The sequence below is a fragment of the Megascapheus bottae genome, chromosome 1, assembly GCF_031878675.1.
Source record: "Megascapheus bottae isolate mThoBot1 chromosome 1, mThoBot2.hap1, whole genome shotgun sequence".
NCBI lineage: Eukaryota > Metazoa > Chordata > Mammalia > Rodentia > Geomyidae > Megascapheus > Megascapheus bottae.
This window is the reverse complement of record NC_143509.1, coordinates 101,386,706-101,396,729: the sequence shown is the minus strand read 5'-3', so window position 1 is coordinate 101,396,729 and position 10,024 is coordinate 101,386,706. Positions and strand designations below refer to the sequence as shown.

The window sequence follows — 10,024 nt, the reverse complement described above, 5'->3', positions numbered from 1 at the left end:
CATGAGGCCAGCGCTTGGCCCAGTCTGCAGCTCTTTTCTGATGAAAGCTCTGTCATTCTTTACATCTGATGTTAATGCCAAGGTGTCTTTAGTGGAAGAACAATGTTTTCCATTTTTTTCAGTTCAAATTCTTAGCTAGAATCCTCCAAGGAAACAGAAAAACTTAACAAACCTTGGAACTTGTGGGTGATTTTCATTCTCCTTCCAAGTCCTAATTGCAGAAAATTATTCTGACACATTCCCAACCCACATATGATTTAAAAAATATATTTCTAGCTGGGCATAGTGGCTTATGTCCACAAAACTAGATTCTCAAGAAATTGAGACTGAAAGCATCAAAATCTAAGGCCGGCTCAGGCAAAAAATATATGAACGTCCTTTTGATCAATAAAAATATGACACTTGCCATTATAGCTATGTGAAAAGCATAAATAGGAATATTGTGGTCCAGGCTAGCCTGGACATAAATATGAGAAACTACTGAAAAATAACCAAAGCAAAAGGGTTGGGGTATGACTCAGTGGTCAAACCCCTAACTAGGGAGAGCAAGGCTCTAAATTCAAATCCTAATGTCACTTAAAATGTTTCCTTTAATAATATTTTTATGCTATAGTCTATTACAAAATTACATCCTTTGTTTTTGTGTACAACTAGACTCATGCTTTTGGAAGTCACTTGCATCAAGTTCGTCAAAGAAAGCAATATTTTGTAGATATCAAAATAAGTCATATAAATTTACTGTCATGTCAGTACTACTTTTTTGGTCATCTAAAAACTAAATCTTGGTACATACAATTACTGTATTCTAATATAAACACCTATATTTGGTCAAATAGTTATAAAATTAAATTTTATGGAAATGATTTCATTTTATTTGGATATAAAATGGTATATATGGAAATCTATGCATGTATGTGTATATGAATGTATGTATGTATCTATTTTCTATCTATATTTCTAGACAGAAACAATAGAAGACTGAGAACAAGCTGAGTCAGAAGCTAGTTATAAAGTTCCTGGCCATCATAGTAGGGAAAGTGACAGTTGTCACTTTTCTCATTCTCCTTTCTTTTCTCATCTGACAAAGGGGAGCAACAAGGCCACCTAAACAGAATGGCTTTTGTGAATAAACATGGGGTACTGGTTTAACTTCATCCCTTCCAAATGTCACTTGCTCCACATCGCAACTCCACCCCTGCTCTGACAGTTTCAAAAGGCTCACATGGGGGAAGAGAGTGGGCAGCCAGGGCTGTCCTCGAGGGTGCTGGGGGCCTTACAGCAGAGCTGGAGAAAGCTCAATTTGCCTTTCAGTCTCTTCCTCCACATGAAACATGGCGCTCCAAACCCCCCGGGGAGGGGACCCTGAGGCACTGTCCTGGAAGTTAAGGGGCTGGTCTCTTCAGACTCCTGGCCACTGCAGCACCCTGGCCTTCTCACCCTTCACAGATGAGAGAGACTCCCATTCTGTATACATTACCCACTCTGCTTTTGCAGCGTGAAACCAGAGCAATACAAACACTATGCATGCAGAGCTCTGCTTCGTAGTTAGCATTTATGTCTCTGGTGAGGCACATTGTTACGTCTTGGAAAATACGAGGAAGAAGGTCAACATCCTCTAGGTTCTGTTCTCTTATAAGCTGTGTAGCCGCTTCAGCTTTGGCCAGAGTTTATTTGTTGTGTATTCTGTTTGGGAGTTTTCTATTTATTAAAAAAAAAAACTTATTTGCTGGCTTATCATGCCACAAGCATCTATTTACATTTAAATTATTTGTAATAGCCTCTACCCTCTCTATCATTTTAAACCAGTTTCTTGTTGAGCTTTTAGTTTGTTTCCAAGAATTTACAAATATTAATCCTTCTAACTTTAAGGCCTGGAATTCTCTAAACCACAGAGTCATTTCACCCTCACCTAATAAAGTAACACACTTTTCTGAAAAGCACAGAACCTGGTGTTGTAGGCATAACCATTGAAACACACGCCGATGAAGAGCTTTAAGTCCTGTGTGTTGGGAAAAATCTGATGTGAGAAATAACACTATAGTCAATTACTTGGAGTAGTTTATATTTTCTGACCACAGATGCTATCCCAAATACGTCACATGCAACTTACCCCCATAGTTGCCTCAAGAGGCACCTGTCTTACTATCTCCATTGTACAGTTGAGGGAAAGGAGGCACTGAACCCAGAAAAATCCATCTCCACCAGGTATACTTTAATATTCTCAACAACTTCATTAGAATTGTTTTTTGCTATTGCTTTCCTCTTCCTTCCTCTTCTATCTTTATCTTTTCCTCCTCCTCCTCCTATTGACTTAAATTTAGAGCTGGATCAAAACATCAGTGGATAGCTCCACCCGATTTTACACCAGGTGAAGTGTAACTTTGGTGAGAATGACAACACTGGTTTCAGAATGAGCATTTCTTTTTGTTTATTTTACAGACCAGAACTATTTCACTGGTGTATGTACCTGTCATAAAGAATTTGTGAAATAGGGAAAAAAAGATGCAGACTGTCTCTTCTGTGTAAGTATTCTCCAACCAGCCTGGATCAAGACACACTGGAGACATAAACTTCCCATCGCCTTCCCTCCTTCAAGTTGCCTGGAGGAGGCAAACCAGCCTGGGGGGCTCCAGGGGGTGTCTGTGTGTGTGTGTCGGTGTCTCTGTGTCTCTGTGTGTGTCTGTCTCCGTGTGTCTGTGTGTGTGTCTGTGTGTGTCTGTGTGTATGTGTCTCTGTGTGTGTGTGTGTGTGTGTGTCAGTGTCTGTCTCTGTGTGTCTCTGTGTCTGTGTGTGTCTGTGTCTGTGTCTGTCTCCGTGTGTCTGTGTGTATGTGTGTGTGTGTGTGTCTGTGTGTGTGTGTGTGTGTGTGTGTGTGAGCTGGGCAGGGTGTTCACTGGTGGGCGTATGCTGGGCCCCAGGTCTTTGGGTTGTGTTGTTGCTGCCGTCTGGAGAGATGGAGGCCTCCTCCTCCTCCTCTTCCTCCTCCTCCGAAGCCGTGGGCCCTGGCGTGTCAGGAGTGGAAGCCAGGGAGTCTTCCAGGCTTTGGTACAAAACGACCACAGGAGAGCGGAGGCGCGGGGCGTCTGTGCTCCGTCCCGCGGCGGTTCCACTCCTCCACAGCCCCGGCCCGGCCTGTCCATCCAGAAGACCCGGGGCCCAGGGCGGCTTCCAGCGCGGCGACGCCCGGGCGCGCCGGCCGGGGACCACCGCCAGCTCACTGGCCTCGAGCGCCACCAGCTGGCGCCCGCGGGGACGCCCTGCGCCGGCCGCCGGGCGGGGGGGGGGGGGGGGGGGCCGGGGCAACGGCGTCAGGCAGGTGCCAGGTTCTCCGCGCCCCGAGTCCCCGCCCCGCATCCCGGCCCCGCGCCCGCGCCCGCACGCCACCGCCCGCACCCCGCACCCGCACCCCGCGCCCCGCGCCCGCACGCCACCGCCCGCACCCCGCGCCCCCGCCCCGCGCCCCCGCCCCGCGCCCCGGCCCCGCGCCCCGCGCCCCCGCCCCGCGCCCCGCGCCCGTGCCACTGCCCCGTGCCACTGCCCCGCGCCCGCGCTCCGCGCGCGCCCCGGGTTCTGGATCGGCAGCCTGGCCATGTGCAAACCTCGTGTGTGCTTGCACACGTGTGTCCATGCGTGTCCTGACTCCTGGAAACTCTCTGGGACACTGAAAGAAACGATTAGGATCTTGTATTGCTACTCCAAATTATAAGAAAGGTTTCCATGAGATCCTGAGTTCAAACCTCAGTGCATCCCTTCCCTCTCCTCCCCAGTTTACAGTTAAGTCCAATGAGCAAATATACAAAGGTTAAAGTATAAACAATTCTTCTTAAATCGCAAAAAAAAGTCTAAAATATCTGAAAGATGGAACTGTAGGCAGTCCACCATTGCTTGGAGAAGCCTCAGGAACTTGGGGCAGTGGGGTTTTTAGTCAGAACACTTGGGAGCCTTCCTTCCTTCCATGTGAAGAGTCTGCAACATATATTCCAGAAAAGCAAAGTGTTGGATGGAGAGAATAAAGTTAATGACTCAAGCAGACAGTCGCTACTTTCTTAAAGACCGACTTTGACCTGGACTCCCAAGTTCAAAGGACACAGTGATCTTTCAGTGCACAGCTCTGGCTTTGCAATGAAGCATAAATCCCTCTTTGAGTGACGGTTCCAACCAGAGCCCCAACTCCTGCCATGAACCTCCTGGTGAGACTCAAGTCATGGTCAAGGACAGAAATGTCACCTTGTTTTAAGAGGAAGGCAAAAGGCAAAGACCTAACTTTTTAGTTCAGTTACAACTTGCTGACAGCGGTCAGATTTATCATGATTTTTATTTTAGATGGAAATATAGAGGGTTTTCTCAGAGCAGCTTGGGGCTAGGACATGTTATTGGTGTTGGCAGAAAGCTGTTACTTGTGTAGGTCACTGGGATTTCTGGGGGAAAGCCGTCATAACCAGATTTGGAACCAGGTTCCAGGTTCAAGGCGTCTGGGACCACTGAAGACACCGTTGCTGTTCTGAGCAGAATCTGAACAAGGCTATCCTGGAGGGGATAAGATGGTTCCATCAGCAAGCTAGCCCACACAGAGCTGGGAAAGTGCATTTACTCTTTCCTGCTTGGGCTGGGGCCTCAGTTTTGCTGGCTTATTTCTAGCAGGTTCATTCTTCATAGCCAAGGTCTATCCGAGATCTCTAATGTCCAACCAGCACAAGCAGAAGTCATGCAAACCTGATATGAAATTGTCTTTGCAAGTAAAAGAATCTCGCATCCTGGCGATTGAATACAGTGAGCCTCGTGTTGAAGAAGAACTCCAGAAACCAAGGCCAGCCAGATTGCAGCAGGCTGAAGACTGGCCAAACGATGACAAGAAGCTCTGTGGAGAGCTTCAGCTCTGATTGGTGAGGCAAGAAGATTCCTCTCCTAGGTTTCCTCTGTTCATGTTTTTCAAGGTCACTCTCAAGTCCTGTACAGGCTGTACCTGGGCACCACAGAGGGGTGGGTGTATTTGATGGATGGACATAATCATGGGAGTGGGGGCTTCTGACCTTCTCCCACCAGCCCAAGTTGACATTGGGGATGTTTGGTTGAGTGGTTTGGGTATGGCTTCAATTCTGGGTACCAAAAGGGATAGGTGGACTCTAGCCTCTATGGGTGTGAGCTGGTTTGGCAACAAGGCCTTTGTGATGTAATCAGTCAGCTGGGGTCGTGCTGGACAGAGGCAGACTTTGAACCATGACACCACTGTCCCCATACAAGGAGGCGGCTCTGAGAGCTGGTGGAGGCAGGGCCTGGAGTCTAGGCTCCCTGCCTTCACAACTAGGGGAGAGTGCCTACAGGCTGTTGGTTGTGGTGCCAGGTCATGGTAGGTCAGAGCTAGAGGGCAAAGGCAGGATCATGCCAAGAAGCCATCTGCAGAGAAGGGTGTGGCTTCCCTGCGCCCTCTTGTCTGCTCTCACTCAGGCAAGAAGTCACCCAGTATGTCCGCATCGCTGGCCGAGGGCCCTGCGCTGGGGACAAGGGAAGCACACCCCCCCCCCACCATACCCTCCTTTTAGAACACGCCTCTGTGACTTCATGACAGAATGTTTGGGCTGGGCGGGGCTGACTTTATGTTCCTTTCAGCACCGTGGGGAAAGTGGGAAGCGTGGATGGGAGGCTAGTGCAGCTGCTGTGAAGTATCGGCCATCTTTCTCTTCCTCTGAAAGCTATTGGACATGTTTTCCAGGAGGAACTCAGCTCCTCCCAGCCAGCCCCATGTCTGGACGGGGAATGCATTCTGCACACCTCACGCAGGAAGGATACATGACAGCCAGGCTGGTAGAGCACGGTGAGCTGGTGTCGGTCTCCAGCAGTATTGGTGAGGGGATTTCTCAGAATGCTCTGGAGGCTCTGGGCTGTTCACAGTGCTCAGACTGAGCACGTTACTTTGGAGACACAAAATCACCATAGCCTTAGATACCAACTGATGCCTAAAAGGGTTTTTAAAAATACTAAACATCCACTGTTCTGATGTGTCTGGGATGGAGCACTGGCTCCGCTGGGCAGTCCAGGCTCTGGGTGGGCATCTCCAGAGAGCTTAGTCATTAGAGCTACAGACTTCTGAAGGCTTGACTATGGATGGAGGGCCAGCTTCGCATGGCTCCCTCGTGTGGTCTGCTTGTCTGTGCTGGCTGTTGGCAGGAATCTTCTGGCTTGATCTGTTTAAGCGTCTCCATGGGGCTGGAATGGTCTAACCACCAGTTGGCTACTTTTCTCCTGAGTGAGAAATCAAGTGAACAGAACTTTAGTACCTTTTGAGACCTAAACTTAGAAAGTCACAGGTAGTGGTTCATATTGTCACTGTTGTCTCGGTTCATAACTAAATGGTGAAGGCTGAGTGACATATAAATGGGAGGTTTCCTGGGATAAAACGTCCGCACACGTTCTGGTGGAGATACTCAGCCCGTGGCAGTTGTACCCGGCAGTGGTGTTGGGGCTGGGTGAGAATTCAGTGGGGGAGGGCGGGAGGCGGAGTAGCCAGCTTTTGAAGGACGTGTGGATCACCACACATAATGGCAGCTACGGTTAGGCACAAGTGTCTCTTGTTGCCAAAATCAGCCATTCCAGTGCGTGGCTGCTGTGGCTGGAGCCATTCAGGAATCCAAGCTCCTGAAAGAGTTGTGGTGCCTGCTGGCGAAGGCCAGGCCGCGTGAGGCATGCTGACCCAGGAGTCCGGGGCCACTGCTTTTGTGTCCAGAGTGGTGAAACCCTGTGTGTGCCCAACACCCATCAACTGAAGCCTAAGTGCTATGCATGCTTATGCCACACAGGCCTGGCCCCTGGTAATGAAGAGAAGCCTTGTGCAGCCCACAGTTCAGCCCAGGGGACAAGGTAGAGACCTGCTGCTCCTCTGGTGATGACAGTGACCACGGGGAAGGGGACAACTGAGGGACAACTGATGTACCATGGCTTCAACAAGACAGATGTAGCCATGTCAAATGCTACAGTGTATCAGACTTGACATCTGAGTGAAGATGCTTCCTTTGAGAGTCACAGGACTGCATGCTTTCTCCTCTGAGAATTAATGGTAGGACATGCGGGTCACCTCCCCTCCCCCTTCCCCCTCTCCCCCCCTCCTTCCCCCCGCCCTTGCACCATTGCACACACTGCAAACCCTTGGAGAACAGTCATGGGGTGACCTGAATGGATTAGATCTGAGTTTCCTTTCATTGTTTTTCCCTTTTCTTTTATTCTTGCCTGTCCTGGGGCCTGAGCACTGTCCTTGGGCTTTCTCAAGGCTAGTACTCTACAACTTGAGCTACAGCACCACCTCTGGCTTTTTCTGTGTATGTGGTACTGAGGAATCAAACCCAGGGCTTTGTGCAGGCTAGGCAAGCACTCTACCACTAGGCTACGCTCCCAGCCCACCTGGGCTTCATTTCTGCTTTGACTTTTCTCCCCTCCTGAGACTGAAGGAGGCTCTGTGTTTTCTCCTATTTCTGCTATTTGATAGACCTGGTAAGTCTTCCAGTGTGTTTCTCCATCTAAGTTGTAGGGGAAAAGTTTGGCTGATTGCTTCCTCAACTTCTAAAATAAAAAGAAGAAGAGAAACAAACAAGACTGAGAAATGGCCTTAGTGCCCTCCCTCCCTCCCTCCCTCCCTTCTTTCCTTCCTTCCTTCATTTCTTCTTTCCTTCATTTTTTGTATTTTCTGATTTTTTAGTCTCATTCTAGCTCAACATAGGAAGAAAGAGAAAGCCCAATTCAACACACTGTGAAACACAGCGTAATTAAAATTAGCAAGGAGGAGGGCCAGCAGGGTGCTGGAGTCTCACTCCTGTAATCCTAGCTACTCTGAGGATGGTGGTTTGAAACCAGCCCAAGCAGACAAAGTCTCAAGACTCTTATTTTCAGTTCACCAACAAACAAGCAGAGGTGGGAGTGTAGCTCAAATGGTACAGCATTAATCTTGAGCGAGAAAGCAACATTGGGCTCTGAGTTCAAGTCTCAGTACTAGCCCCAAAAGAAAAATAAATCAGGAAGAACAGCTTGGTACTTATGCTTCCTTTGGACGTTGGAATTGTTCTGTTTAAGAGAAGGAAGTTGGTTGGGGTTCCAAAGGCCATTTTTCATTTTTGCCCTTTGAGCTCTCTGCCCAGGGCCAGCCAGAAGCTTCTGGGGATGCCAGGGAGCTCAGAGCACCCCACCCATGCAGGGTCACATGTCCCTCTGAGTCTGTGCCCTCTGAGCACTGGACAGCACAAGGACCTGAGTCGCTGGCACCACACCTCAGAAAGATGGACCCTCTTGGCTGCTCATCTGTGCACCCTGAAGAGGATGCCAGGGAAGGAAAAGAAGAGCCACGTGGAAGGCAGGATGCTTTTGTGAAGCAAGGTGGTTGAGTTTATTTAAAGATTGTGCCTATTAAAAAAATGAATGCTGCTAAACTGTTTAGAGAAGGAGTGCAGGTGGAAGCATTTAAGAATGGGCTGGCAGAACTTCGTGGTATGAAATGGGAGGTGGAAAGTGATTGTGCAGGTGAGTCACAGCTGTGCTGTGGGGCTTGGGGCGGGGCTTAGCTGGAGAGGGTGGAGCCTCGTTCAGAGAGGTCCCCATCCCAGGTGCAAGCCCAAGCCAGCAAACAACTGTGCAGCAGGCAACAGGCCTCTGGACCCACCATTCATCCCATGACCCCTGACCTCAGACTTGCCAGCCTTCAGAACCATGCAAAATAAATTTCTGAATTGATAAGCCAGCGTCTGGACAGATAAAATAAGATGCCTTTCTTATTTCTCTTCTCTCTTTCTCTTTTGTCTTTTTCTTCCCGTTGGAGATTGTTTAATCTGCAAAAATTTGAATCATTTTCATCTTAGCCTACAGCAATCATTATTCACAAGCTGAGATGGTCCAGGCAGCGGGAGCCATAGTGGAACTGAGTTAGCGAGAAAGCAGGGTAGGTTGGTGGTAGGTTGGTGGTTAGCCGTATCCGCTCTGAAACTCAATTCACTCCCTTGTGGAGGACTTAGAACTGAAAATATTTTAACTTTTTTTGTTAACTTTTCAATATAGACAAAATCTTGCATCATTTCTGGGTTACCAAGATCACACTTATACAACTTTGTATACAGAACTTTCTGTACTCAATTATACATTGTGCACACTGTACAGTGTCACTATTAGTTTTCAAAATGTCATAATGTCATTTAGATTGGTGTATAATATTCCACTGTGTGAATATACGGGCTGCTACTTTTTTCATGTCACTAAATATTATTCCAAAGCAGCAGTTTCCTTTGCATGGATACATCATTCTTCATTGTGAACCCTAGATTGCTACACATTAGGGTGCCTTGTAAATAGTACAAAGAGAAATATCTGTATGTTTCCATCAATTCTTCTTTCAGCTTTACTTCCTTTAAACTTTGTCCTGACTGGTGAGAGGAATACACTCACTCCTGCGTCAAGGGTAGGCACCACTGGGTGGATTAAAAATTGTTACCACTTAATCAGAGTGAGATTGATTTTTAAGGATGAATATGTATTTATTTGTAAATTCAGAAACTACAACAACATGTGTTTTGTGGGTTTTTTTTGGGGGGGGGCAGGACTAGGGATTGAACTCAGGGCCTCAGGCTCTCTAGGCTCACACTCCCTTTTCACAGTTTTAATTTTGATTTTCGGCAGGGTCTCATGCTCTTGCTCAACCAAGTTGGCCTCAGACCACAATTCTCCCATCTCTGCCTCCTGAGCAGCTGGGATTACAGGTGCACACCAGCCTGCCAGCTCAGGTATTTACAGTAAATACCCCTGCGCGCTCAGGTCTTTGTCCTTGATGTCTCCTCCTAGGACAAGAAGAGTAAAGATTTCCATGGGTCTTTGGCCACGTGTCCTTCTTTATTTCCCCATTTTGTTACTATGTGAGAAATATTGAACAGATGATGATACAAGGTGTGACCCATGAGTGCGTGTACACACACTCTCAGAGGCTTGACAGTACTCCTGGGAGACACACAAGGACACCTGTTTTTAGTTTTAAGAAGGACAAAGAATGAGGTAGCAC

At 47.9% G+C, this 10,024-nt stretch overlaps 1 long non-coding RNA gene across 1 annotated transcript; it reads left to right on the top strand.

The window, feature by feature from the left end:
• Positions 1-5,621: 5,621 nt before the first annotated feature.
• Positions 5,622-8,734, top strand: LOC150069705 (uncharacterized). The gene is made up of 3 exons (XR_016535856.1): positions 5,622-5,812; positions 6,795-7,051; positions 8,180-8,734. It is a non-coding gene; the product is annotated as an uncharacterized LOC150069705 (long non-coding RNA).
• Positions 8,735-10,024: the final 1,290 nt, after the last annotated feature.